Here is a 13,741-nt window from a genome sequence, read left to right as displayed (position 1 = left end):
CTTGCATCTCTTTCAGAGCAGACCCCTGCCGTGCCTGAGGAGCAGAGGAGGAAATCACTGCCCAGGGCTGCCAGCTCACGGCCACCTCTCCCACACGCCACCACAGCCTGCATTCAGCTCCCGCAGCCCCCTGTGCAGTAACCAAGCCCCAGCAATAATCAAGTAGAGCCCCCAAGGTGTGTACCACGCACCTGGCTAACCTCTGCTCTGCACACAGAGAGAGGAGCTTCGTGCCACCCCTTGAGCTTGGGGAGAAAGGAGGGCTCCCTGCCTGGTGACAGTCTGGCCAAGCCCTGCTGCTGGGGTGGCCTTCCTGGGATGCTGGCATCTTTGCAGGATTCATGTCCTACCTGCTGGCCCCAAAACTCCCCAGCTGGCATTGTCCCTGCTGTACTGGAGCCTTGATGAGCAGTGGGGCACCAGCCAGCAGCAGCAGGAGAGACCAAAGAAAGAGCTGACCCACTATTCAGGAAGGAGTGACATTAACACGGGGCGCTGCTGGGAGAGCCAAAACGCTTAATGCCTTTTTTTGTTTCAATCTTGCCTAAAAACTCAAAAGCGATCAAATGCCTGACGAAGTTAATGCCAGTGTTAGCAGGATACGAACTCACACGACAGCAAGGAGATTTGGTGCGAGAGTAATTAGATAACTGTGGTGTTTTCAATCATCCCTGCCTGTTGAACTGCATCCCAGGACACTCAGCGAGCTTCCTGAAGCAGCCTCAGAGATGCAACCACTTAACTTTGAGGAGCCACCAGGGATGGGGAGGTTCCAGGGGGCTGGGGAGGGCAGACCGGCAGACCGAGGGCTCCGCTTTCAGAAGAGGGGAAGGAGGCACTGGGGATTTACGGAGTAGGCAGACCGGCTTCAGGTCCCAGAAAAATACTTGGACAAATAATCAAGCTGCTTGTCAGCACTTACAAAATATAAGGAGATGATCAACAGCCACAGGAATGTGTCAAGAACAAATCACACTGAAGCAAACTACTGACAGGAGAGCAGGGCTTGCGGGCAGCAAAGCAGTCATTTAGGTCTTATACCTTGATGGTTTTTAAGGCTTTTGACATGACTGCACATGATTGTCTCTCCAGAAAGTGAGGTAACACTGATCTAGACTGAACTGCAGTAAGAAATACGCACAGTGAGAGCAGCTACCAGGAATTTGCTGTTAAACTGAAGGGTCTAGGCAGCCTGCTCTGGGTCTTTTTACACATTTACAATGAAGAAGGGTATATAGGAGTGGAGGATACATACATCAGACTTGCCATGGTACTAAGGTGATAGCATGCACCACCATGGCCAAGGCAGATGAAGGGGATGAGAGGAGGTGACTGCATGCTCAGGGAATTGCTCTAGGCCCAGGGGTGATGCTCCAAGACTCCCTGTACCCGCACTGCCTGACCAAGGTGCAAGTGAGATGGTGACAGCCGGGAGCTGCTCGCTCTGGTCAGGATAAACTCCTCACAGCCTGTATGTCTGCATTTATTTTGTTGCCTTTCCTGGTCACTGAAAGCCTCGGTGAATATGGATCCAGCTCTGAGGTCTGAGAAGAATAAACTTATTTTAAAAGTAATGTTCTACTTCTGTTATTCAGCTGACCGAATAGCTAACATTTAATGAAATGCAGCAAAGTCATGGAAAGGAAAAGAAAGGAAAAATGTGGAAAAGAAATTCCTAATCCCTTTCACAACCTTTTTCTAAACGCTACTGGTTGTTTGAGTGAAAAGTAGCTGAATTAGATTAATCTAATGTATTCATCCCACTGGTTCAGGCACATTAGCTGTTTTTCTGGATGTTTAGTGAATTAGAGACAGATACAGTTACTTAATACTCAATTACTTCAGACCTCCAGGCAAAAAGCTGCACTTGAGATGAGACTCCTATAAAGAGGATAAGATAGACACCTAAATGACAACATGAAGATAGCAAAAAGGTGTTACCTGCAGTTCCCCTGCTAGAAATGAAACCTTTTTGCTGGTGCAAAACAGTTGTAGTTCTTGAGTATTACAGGAGGGGATTTGGTTCATGTTTAGGAGCCTCTGCAGAGGTCTGGGAATTGATTTTCCATGCATCCACCGGAGGAAACAAGCCGTCTGTTAATCCCAGTGCAGGGCCTGCCACTGTGAAATTTTATTTTCCCCATGACACTTATTTTGTTTCCGTGCGCCTGGACACAGAGATGCCACGTGTATTTCATGTTCTGCCATGACTTTCCAAGCTGGAAACCTCAGCGATGAGGGGAGAGAGCTAGGAGAAACACACAGATGTCTGAGGGTTGCTCCTGCACGTTCCCAGTGGTCTCCCAGCACACAAACCTACCTGCAGACTGCAAAGAGGCCACAAAGCAGAAAACTACTAATAAATCTACCTCTCCATCAAATCAGATTGTTAATACAGGCACTCTTGGTATCAAGAGTATCAGGTATCAAGTCCACTTATCTCCTTCATCCTTGGCAGCTGTCTTGGCATAGTGTGAACCTGGAAGCACCAGTCTCTCCAGTGACTCTAGCAGAGCCTTGATGACCAGTTTGCACAAGATGCCCAACCATTAGTGGTTAAAGGGCATGTCTGACCCCTCCTGAGATGACCGCCTTAAACTGGACATCTCTGTTGCAGATGGCTGCAGTTAGATGAGAAGAGTGCTGTCATGGGTGGCTAAAGCACAAAAAGAAGTAAATTTAGAAGACCTCAAGTGATGTCCAGCCCTCCATAAGTACAAACAGGGCCAAAAGAGAATGCTATAAATATTTTACTGCCACAACTAGGGATGGCCACATTACCTCTGAGCAATGAGAACATGAAGAATCGCAGTATTATTAACAGCTGGCTAAAACTCACTTTGAATTCTGGATAATTGCACTGTTTTTTCTTCATCAAACACAGAAAATCTTGCAGGAGTTTAACCTTTCCCCAGCTAACAGATCATTAGGCAAGGCTTTCACAAAGCATTTCAATAGAAAAAGCTATTGTCATACCAGAGTGAATCTTAATAGAGCAGAACTGGATTTATAAGACATTCTCCCTGCCCCTTCTCCCCATCTGCCCAGGGCAGAGATGCACATGCTCAGCACTCACGTGCCACTGAGCTCAGGGAGAAGGAATAAGGCAAAAAAAAAAAAGAAAAAAAATTTAAAAACAAGAATTAAACAAAAATGCAAGGATGCTGAGAGTCAACTTCTGCCATGTACTAATGTTCACGTAGTTGGAGTGAGGCTAACCAAGGCAGCAAAGCTATGTGCTCTGTTCCCTTGCACACAGCGGCAGTGCTTGCTGGCAGGTTTCAGCAGGGATGGGCGCCTGCCTCAGTGGGTTTGGGACTAACAGCAGTCAGTAAGCAGAGACAGAGGCCCCATGGCCCTGCCACAAAAAAGAAATCAGAAGGTACTTGGGCTTTCTCAACCTTTTACATCCTTGGTTGCAGAGGCTTGAATGCATCTGGAGAGTGAATACCACCCGACGATGTACAGCTGGGTGGCCGCCAGTGAAGCTCTGCTCACAATCCTGCCCTCAGCTGAAGCTCTGCACAGGAATTAAAGAATTTGGTTGTTTGCATAGATCTCTCACCCTGCACAGAGGGAGACAAACGATTTCAAAATGCAGGAGGAGGTGTCTGTGAGGCCACAAATGGTCTCACCCCACCATGGTGGGGTTCATGGGACAAGTACATCCTTCGGAATTCTTTCCCGTTTTTCTCCTTTTTATACAAGGCTAAATTTTAAAGTTCTCTGAAAGATGGATGGCATTTAACTCTGTAGTATGCCAACACAAAATCTGAGGCACATTAAAACGTCTCTGGCAGTTTAAAATAATTGGAAAGACTTTCCAGTTGTAGTTACTGAATTAAACATTATACTAGAGACTTTATAAAGAACATAGTGTTGACTGCCATTTGGTAAAGGGGACAGTTCAATAATCTCTGGGTTTGAAAGTCTTCCACATTTTTTATTCTGCTTCAGGAATTTTGCTTTGGCAGGGCTTAGCACGAAGAGTGGAAATTCATGTACACACTGAGACGGAGCCTGAGATCAGCCAGTGGGCTGAGGGGTGGCGGGGCACGGCACGGCGTGCCGGGGGCTTTCGTAACTCTGGGAAGTCAACCAGGAGGACAGGAAAGAAGAGCCTGTTCTCCCTCTATCCCCACCGTTCACCACGTCAGTCTCTTGCACGTACAGCGTGTGCCAGCACTGAGGAGGATGGGGCGAGAGCTGAGCATGGAGCGGGCAGTACACACTGCACTCCCCAAATCCACAGGTTAGCTGAGAGACCAAGCAAATGCACAACAGATGAACCCTTCTGTTGATAAAGCAAAGAAATGCAGTTCTAGAAATAATGATTTCAACTAATCATGGGTATTGCTCAACTCCGCATTCCCCATAAATTCTGAGCAATGCCTGGAGGATCCCTGCAAACAGCTCCTGGTGCCAGCACTGAAGCCAGCAGCATCCCCTGCCCCCCAAGCACCCCACAGGAGATAGCGGAGGGAAGGGGTAGGGAAAAACCTGGCAAAGAGCAGAGAGAAGCCCAAAGAGAGCTTTACAGGGAGGGGGCAGAAAGGGCGGTACAGAGTGTTCAGACAAGAGATGAGTAAGATGGCTGGCAAGAGCAATGAATGGAAAAAGAAAGGTGTTCCCACTTATAGAAGAACAAGTGGGTACATGGAAAATTTATTTACAAACAAATTGCCACCACAGTCAGCTGAATCCCATTTGCACTAGCTCTCTTGGGCTGAAAGTCCTCATAAAACCACATGTGTGTGGCAAGGACTTAATATTTTCTTAGCAAATAAATATGAATCAGAAGATATGTAACAGGCAATCAGAGTGACTCCAGACCCATGGGACAGGTCTGCAAAACTGGCTCGAAAACTTCCCATGGATTCCATCCCCAGTCACAGTAGGGTTTCAGACAGGGAAACCAGAACACCCATCCACAATTTGCACAGTTAGAGCACCAAAGAGTAGCCTTTACCACCCCTGCAAGTTCAGAGGAAAAGCAACATCCCACACTGTCCATACGCACTATAACATCCAGCTTGATCCACTGGATCATGGGAAGATTTTCTTATTCTAGCTGCATGCTAAGCCATTCTTTCGAAGTTGCTGCTTAAGGAGAATTTTAAAGATTTCGAGGCTACCAAGAAACCCACACGATTGCTGGAAATTGCATTCTAATGATGACCATCCCAGCTGGGAAGCTGTTTGGTTTTAATTCAGTCTTCTGAAGCATTTTGCTATGCAGTAAAACCGCACCGTGTAAAGATGCTGAAGAATTCCTAGGCAAAATTGCTGGCAGGAGGGAAAAATTTGCTCGCCTCAGACACACGTTTCACCTGAAATGCTCCCTCTACCTGGTCAGGCTCCCAACTTCCTCCAAAGAGGATGGAGGTGTGCAGAACCGTCCCTCGTTCTCATTTACCTCCCAGGCCTCGTTATTGCTCTACAGAGGAGCAAAGGCTGGGGGCATGCTGTGTGCAGGAAGGGCTTCCCAAGGCAAGGTGCAGCGTTGGAGGTCTGCTCTGAGTGACAAGAAGTGCTTTGGCAGAGCCTAATGGTGCTATAGAAAAGGGATCTAGTTTAATCCCATCTGAAGAATACCTGAAAGTTGGAGGAACTGGCTTTAATACTGCCAGCCAGTAAAGAAATGCTGTGCACTGTGTGTTAATGAGAACCTGGATTTTATATCCAGCTGGATGACAGATGGGGGATCTGGCGCTACTCCCCCCGGAGTATCGAGGGGGCCTTGTTCCAAGGGAATTGTTGTCATCATCCCTGGTCTTTAAGCAGCTGAACATCGACCCTCAATATTCATTCAAGTCTTTAACTAGATTTTTCATTTCATTGCCAATGCAGAGGTGATTATGCTGACCACGTGAGCTAGGTTTAGTCCTTAACACCGCCATACAGAAATAGCAGTCTGGGGGCTTGGTGTCAATCTCTCGCCAATAAGGAGCTTGGCTGGCAGCCATGGATTGTGGGCTGAGTTCCCAGCTGGCATATAACTTGGAAGACAACCACGAGGTCTGGGTTCAATATCCAATTGCTAAGCAGTCTGGCTGACAGCCTCATTTTGTGGAATGAATCCCAAATTAATATAATGCTTTTGATACCAGACAAGGGGCATGGCCTGCTTCCAAATGCTGTAAGGGCTCAGATAAAAGCTATAGGCATTGGGTTCAGTGTGTAAATGGTATCGAGGTTGGATAACAGTCAGGATTGGGCTTAATCCTCAGATGGTGAGAAAAAGGAATGAGCCCTGAGCTCTGCCTTCACGGAACGAAAGAGCTCAAATGAGCAGAATAGCTCTGTTTTCAATCCTCGCGTGGTAAAGAGCTCACAGGACAGTAATGGTTTCTAGGAACAAGTGTAAATTGACATGGAGCTTCAGAAGAGATGTGGGATCTGGGTTCAATCTCCAAATGCTGTAAAGCTCAGATAATGGCCAGAGGGGCAATTTCCAAGCCCTCTGTTCCAGCCCGGTGCCTGGGAAGGAACCAAGATCACATTACAGCTAAGAAAGCTGTTTTCTTCTGCTGCATAACTTAAGACATTTTCCCTTTTGGATCAGGATGAATCCAGCATCTTCTGAAGTTTCAGAGGGAAATGGAGGTGGGTGGGAAGAGGGCTACAGGTTTGAGCAGAGCAGAAGAACAGAGCAAGAGAAGATAAGACTGTGAGCACCACCTGCTCTTGCCCACCTTGTTGGCCACCCCAGATCACTGGGCTTGAGCCACAGAAACTGCTCCAGAGAAAACACGGGTACAGCTCATCACCATCCTCACTGCTCCGCAGTGCCTGCACTGCTGGGCATCCTCGGGGTCTCTGCGGTAGGCAGCTCATCCCACCGGGAGATGGCAATAGCCTGCATTGCAGTTACTTCTCACTGACACCACTTGCACAAGGGACTGGTGTGAAATAGCGTGCGCAGCAATAACTCACTCCCACTCTCATAGCTCACTTGTGGAGTAGCCTCCTGACGCAGCTAGATTAGTTTGCTTGAAGTTCTTCCACTTTTTATAAAGGAACGCAAATAAAATGTGTATAAAATACTCAAATGCTACTTTGCGTGGGCATTTACAGTTGGTCTGTTACATAGGAAACCCTTCCTGGATGAGGTTTTATTGAAAGCGATATTGATCCTGTGAAAAGCTTCAAATTTGATAAATCGGCACTATCTCCCTTCCCTTGAGGAAATTCTTTAAAATCTAATTCTGGTCCCTGGGACTCTCAGCTTTAAAGTCCAAACAGGATGGACCACAGAGGACAGGGCCTGATCGCTGTGAGTGCTGCTATAACAAGCTGTGGTTTGTCAACCTGACCTCCAGCTAGCCAGACTCTTGAGCAGCAACTGCAGACTTGAGGTAAAACCTCCCAAAACACCCTCCTGGGGCAGCAACTACCCATTCCTAATGACCAGGGGTGCTGAAGACAAGCCCTCTCAGCACCATCCCCTGCACAGGCAGTGGGCACAGCCCAGCATTTTACTCTTTACCCTGTTGTCCTGGTTTCAGCTGGGATAGAGTTAACTGTCTTCCTAGTAGCTGGTACAGTGCTATGTTTTGAGTTCAGAGCGAAGAATGTTGATAACACTGATGTTTTCAGTTGTTGCTCAGTAGTGTTTAGACTAATGTCAAGGATTTTTCAGCTTCTCATGCCCAGCCAGTGAGAAAGCTGGAGGGGCACAAGAAGTTGGCACAGGACACAGCCAGGGCACCTGACCCAAACTGGCCAACGGTGTATTCCATACCATGTGACGTCCCATCCAGTATAGGAACGGGGAAGTGGGGGGCAGGGTTTCGCCGCTCGGGGGACTGGCTGGGTGTCGGTCGGCGGGTGGTGAGCAATTGCACTGCGCATCATTTGTACATTCCAATCCTTTCATTATTGCTGTTGTCATTTTATTAGTGTTATCATTATCATTATTAGTTTCTTCTTTTCTGTTCTATTAAACCATTCTTATCTCAACCCACGGGTTTTGCTTCTTTTCCCAATTTTCTCCCCCATCCCACTGGGGGGGAGTGAGTGAGCGGCTGCGTGGTGTTTAGTTGCTGGCTGGGGTTAAACCACGACAGTCCTTTTTGGCGCCCAACGTGGGGCACGAAGGGTTGAGATAACGACAAACCTTGGGGACAGGTTACAGCCCATGCCACAAAGCCGCCTTCCTCCGGACTTTACCCATGCACGTGGAGGGAGCGAACCCGCCAGGCTTGGGAGCACGGCTGCAAATATAACCCAGCTCCACTGCCAGACTGTTTGCTGACAGAATGACTGTTTTATATGGCTATAAGAGCAGCTATAAGCGCAGCTGTCTGAAAAGCAACAAAATCTATGATGTGTGTTTCTAAATCCAATGACAGCTGGCAGTGCTGCACTGCAGCTCATTCCTTCTTTTACACAGTTTAGCTAAAACACTTCTCTGCAATCGCCCCGATTTATCAACAAACAGCAGTTTCTGGAACAATTTAAAAGCATTCCCAAATAGGCAAGAAGTGGTCAGCTCTTCAAGCACTCAGCAATCTGTGAGCTCCCAAATAGGCAGGCAGCTGGAGATGGACGGGGACGGCTGATGGGTGGACCAAATGCCCTCCTCGGCTGCCTCGCAGGGAGGATGGGGCTGTGGATCACATCAGGATGGGGGGCTTTGGGGCAGGGGTACCTGGGCAGCTGCAGAGCATTACCCATGGGTGGAGGGAATGGTGATTTATATGGTTTAAAGCTGGCCTGAGGTGCAAATGTGAGCCATTTCTGTACTGCCAGGGAGGAGAGGTGACTTGGCTCCTGCTTGGTGCTGCTCCCTAGCCAAGGAAGCCACATGGAGGGTCATCTCCTCCTGTGACTGAGTCTCACCTCCCAGGCATAGGAAACCCCATGCAGCCCAAACCCACGCAGGTGCGTACAAGATAATGCTGTAGCTTGCTGTACAGCCATATTCTGTAACATGAGGCAGAGTGAGAAGATACAAGGGCAGGTACCATGTCTGTCCCCAGGCTCACCTCCTGCTGCCAGCTGCAGGGCAGATGACAGCAGCCGTCACGGGGACCTGCTCCCCTGTACATCACTTGCTACTCAGTCAAGCTACACCCACGTCATTCTTTCAAGGTGCCAGGCACAGTTGCAAGGCAGAGGTTTTCTTTATAAATACCTTTTCTCAACAGCACCAGAAGTGCTAACACTGCAGCAAGAGGATGGATGTTTTCAGCACTTTCCTGCAAAAAGGAAGCTGGGCAGCACGGGCTGAGCAACACCCTGTGAACATGCTGCATGGCTAAACTGGCATGAAAGACGTATGGGTATGAAGCATGTTTTTAACATGTTCGTTTAATCTCAGTAAAATGCTTAACCCAGGTAAGCTATTCATCTAGCTCACTGATACCCTTCAGCCTGGCCAGCAGCTCCCATCCTCTGTTTTTGCTGCCTGAACTGCTGCCATGTGGCAGACACATGGCTTGTTTCAGGAGAACCTCGCACAGGGATGCGAGCCAGACCCACCTGACAGCATCCCCAGAACTGCAGAAGGTGCAGCACCTTGTCCTGGACCTCTCTACCTCCCACCCCCCGGGTCTTGTGCTGCTCCAGAGGAGAGTGACACTGATCAGTCATGCTAGGAAGCTGAAATACCACATCGGGAACAAATTCAAACTGAGGACTCTAGCGTTGCCAAATCCTAACATTCAAAAATCATGAGTCAAACTCCCCAAAATCATGGGACTAGCTTGAGAAACCTGGTTTTAACATAATTTTCATTGCCTGCTGTTTTTAAAAATTTTGGGTGCCTTCATAGGATATTTTTAAGCTCTTCTACTAGGAGGAGAGCTAATATCTGGCTTGTTTTTATTTTTCCTTTTAACGGAAGTTGACGTGCAGCAAAACAACCATTTTATTTTACAAGTTGTTTGGGTTGGCCTTGCTTCCCTGTGGGTGGGTGCTGCAGGCGGTGGCCAGGGATGGCAGGGGCACACCTGACGCCCCTCGCCAGCAGACACTGCAAGAGAGATGCTCTGCTGTTAAGCAAGGATCTGCCCATCCCCTCGTACAATCCCAAGCTATTTGGGGGGTAAACCCACAATCCACAAAAATCAGGTGCTTCATTTTACGGGCCTGAGTCAACGTTTCCTATCGTGCAAGGAGCCGCAGTCATGGTGTGCTGCTGAAAACCGCCAATCCCAGTCCTGGCTCATCCTCTCCTGCCTGCTGACCCCATTCTCGCCATCGGCCGTCCCTGGCTGTTCCCGCTCGGCGGAGCAGCTGATTTCCCTGGGAGGAAGAGGGAGTGACTAGGGCTCTTTGCACACTTTGTGAGTTGGGCATCTGGTATTTTTCAAAACTCTAAAACATTTTAACTGAAAACTGTCCTAAAAAAAAACAACCAACCCAACCAAAAAACAACGCATAAAACCGGAAATGTTTCAATCTGAAATCCTTAATTAAAACCACACTCTTTAGTACATAAAGAAGGAAGTTAGAACAGAAATGTACTTTTGCACATTACAGACAGCATTATAATAAACACACAGCACTGCCAAGAAAGAGGCATTTTCAAGGCTAAAGTAGATGCCTCCAGCTGCACTCAAATAATGTCAGAAGGCTTGTCCACACTGCCGAGTGTCATTGCATTTGAACACGATAGTGAATGACCAAGCTAGGCGGATGAGGAAGACAGCAATTATTGGCGCAGACTTCTAGCACTGCAGCAAGGACCACAACCCGCTGGGGTCTGTGAACTCCGCTGACTTCCCGCAGATCCCAGACCCTGGTCTTAATCTGTAAAATATTTGAAGGAGCTGGCCCTGGCTCTTCCTGCTCCTCTGGGCTCGCAGATACGGCTCAGCTGGAGGGACCCGGTTTGGCAGGAGCTCTCCCCAGCTAATCTTTGGGGGAATCTTGTACCAAAGCACACAGGGTGGAGTCTGAACCTGATTTCAGAGGCACAGACGAATGGCTGGAAAAGGCCAGCGTCATTAGCCTGATGTCCTGCACCACACAGCCCAGGACGCACACAAGGAGTGCAGGAGTCAAACCCAATCCCTCAGCAGGACAGATCAGATCTTTTGTAAAGGTACCCACTGCCAGCTTAAAATTTGCTGCAAGTATGGAAATCAGCCTATCCCCATGTAAAATTCTGGTATTTAACGTCCATGGTCAAAATAGGCACCTGGCTTCTAGTCCAAACTTACTTGTTTTGGCATTCTAGTGGCTGGATCTTGCTATACCCCTGCCTGCTAGATTTTTGTTTCTTGTGGATAGCTCAAGATTAAGATCAAGCCTCCTCTCAATAAGCAGCATTTGTTGCAGGTCTTCAGTACCTTCACAGTAATGCAAGTTGTTCCAAGCTTCCAATCCTGCAGCTCTTTGCTGTCCTGTAAGTCTTACCAAGCTATGTCAACAAATGGCTGCTATGCGCGACATTCAGGATCTCACGAAACAATACTGATGTGCTGAGGGAGGACAGGTCCGCTCAGACTCCTGCTCCTCTGCGCCAGCCACAGAGCCATGCTCAAGTGCCTGCTGTTGACAGCACGGTGCTGCTGCCCAGGTGAGATGTCTTCTGCGGAGAGAGGATACTGGAAAAAGTAGCATCTGGATGAAGATGGTTGGTACCTCTCCAATCTAGAGAGAGGTCTGGAAACTAGGTCTGAAGGGAGCCACTCACAAAAGCTAGTAGGTGCCCGAACACCAACTGAAGGCTCAGGATATTGCTACGGGAAAGGCAAATTGCAGTAAGCTCAGAGAAAAACTCTGAGTGAGAATAAGAGGGCAGCCTTCTGATCATATTATATGTCTGCACATAAATGCTAGGAGAATAGAGGATAAACAAGACTGCTTTAAAGCCCTTGTATACAACTACAGCATTTAGCCTCACACATGCTTCATGGAAAGACATCATTGCAGGACAAGATGTAACTCGTTTGGGAAACAGAAGGAGGAAATAGGAAGGGGGATTTTTTTGTATGAAAAATACTTCAGGGTTCAAGAAGAGGTGAGAAACAGACGCTATGCATGTCCCCAGGCACAGAGAAAGAGACAAGGAGCACAGGAGATGTCCCACAGGTTCCCTTATTAGAAATAGGACATGGACAATGCCTTTTTGAGCATCTGACTGAACCAACCAAATAATTGGAGTTGGTAGGAACAGGTAATTTTAATTACCCTGGCATCAGCTGAAGACAGAGCAGGGCAGGTCCCAAACATACCAAGCTGCTGGAATGCATAAAGAAAAGTTGCTCTGGAGAAGGAAAAGTAGCAGGGGAGGGGATGTTTATTACTTGGATATTATTGATATAGAAAGTTGATTAATAGTCCAAAACTAGAAGTAAATTTGAGTGCAAGTGATTACAAAACCAAAAGTTCAGCAATTTAAGGCAGTGGAGGAACAAGAACAACGGATTAAAGATAATGTATTTCAAAAAAACCAAATTTGAACAAATTCAGGGCACAGGTCAAGAGGATCTCTGGGGAAGGGAGTTTAAGACAGCATTTCCCAACCACTGAGACATGGAGAGGCAACAGCTGTGCTGTGGGTCCAGGGGAGCGAGGAGCAGAAAGAACAGCAGGAAAATACCCTGCAAATACATAAAAATAAGAGGAAGAAAGAGGAAAATATCATTCTGTAACTCGGTGCAAAAGAGTAAACAATGTATTAACATAGAGACAGCTCTTTGCTTTAGTTTTCATAGAAACACTTAACTGTGACATGGCTGTTAATTACATTAATTTTAAGTGTGAAACAGAAGCAGACCTGAAGAGGGAAGAAATAGATGAAAGGCCACTTAGGAAACCTAAACCACAGGAGTGCTCAATTATGACTACGAAATCTGTGTCAGATTGTTTTGTCAAATACAGAAGATTCACATGTATTCAGTAAATACTTTTCCTGCATTTTCACCCAGCATTTTGCCATTATCAGCATGCCCTCTTGCAATAATGCTGCACTTTGCTGAAATGGTTTTACTCCTGGTATACTGAAAGTGTACTTATTGCTTTACTCCCCTGGACGCGGATGCATCCCTGAGACCCTCAGCTTCCCCTCACTGCTTGCGAGTGTTTCTGGGGAATGCATCTCCTCCAGCTTTACTGCAATGGCGATATGATCATCTGAACTACTTTTCTTTATCCTTTTAAGGTGAGCAGGGAAGAAGAGACATGACTGCATGTGAAGTAAGCACCCAAAGTGGTTCAGGTGAACTATATAGGAGCTCTATACCTCTTTGTCTTCCTGGACAACAACCCAAAGTCAGCCCAGCCCTAGAGATCAAACTGCAGATATATGGACTTGGATGGGACGGATGTTAAATTTCACAACAGTTACTCTGCAGCCACTGCTGCCAGCACAACTCCTCCGCATTAGTTAGGACATCCTCGGTCGCTGTGGAGATGGAGAGGGGTGCTCATACAGCCTGCCAAGACAGTAGCTCCAAATATCATCCATTAATTGTATCATGCCTAGAGGTGGCTGTCAAAAATGCAGGGAGCCACGTAGGCAGGAGGCGGCAGTTGAGAGCACGGCTCGCTCCTGGTACGTGGGACCCAGCTACACACACAGCAGAAGGCTCTGCCGTGAGTTACTCCAGTCAATGAATGGATTTAGATGTCGGATGTTAGCTTTTTTCCAGAGAGACCCTCTGCATGTTTTTTAATACATCTGTGTACCCAACTGCTGAGTGACCTACAGCACTGCCCTCCCTCCTTCTCCCCTCTTACCACTGGAACACAAATCTTTCAACTGAAAATACATCAAATTCTGGAG

General features: G+C 47.5%; 1 protein-coding gene across 2 annotated transcripts in view; it reads right to left on the bottom strand.

Moving 5' to 3' along the window:
* The window catches only part of HPSE2 (heparanase 2 (inactive)), a 114,308-nt gene that overhangs the window by 40,440 nt on the left and 60,127 nt on the right, over positions 1-13,741 (bottom strand). The window lies entirely within an intron of this gene.

The sequence above is a fragment of the Harpia harpyja genome, chromosome 10 (assembly GCF_026419915.1).
Source record: "Harpia harpyja isolate bHarHar1 chromosome 10, bHarHar1 primary haplotype, whole genome shotgun sequence".
NCBI lineage: Eukaryota > Metazoa > Chordata > Aves > Accipitriformes > Accipitridae > Harpia > Harpia harpyja.
This window is presented reverse-complemented; position numbering and strand designations above follow the sequence as displayed.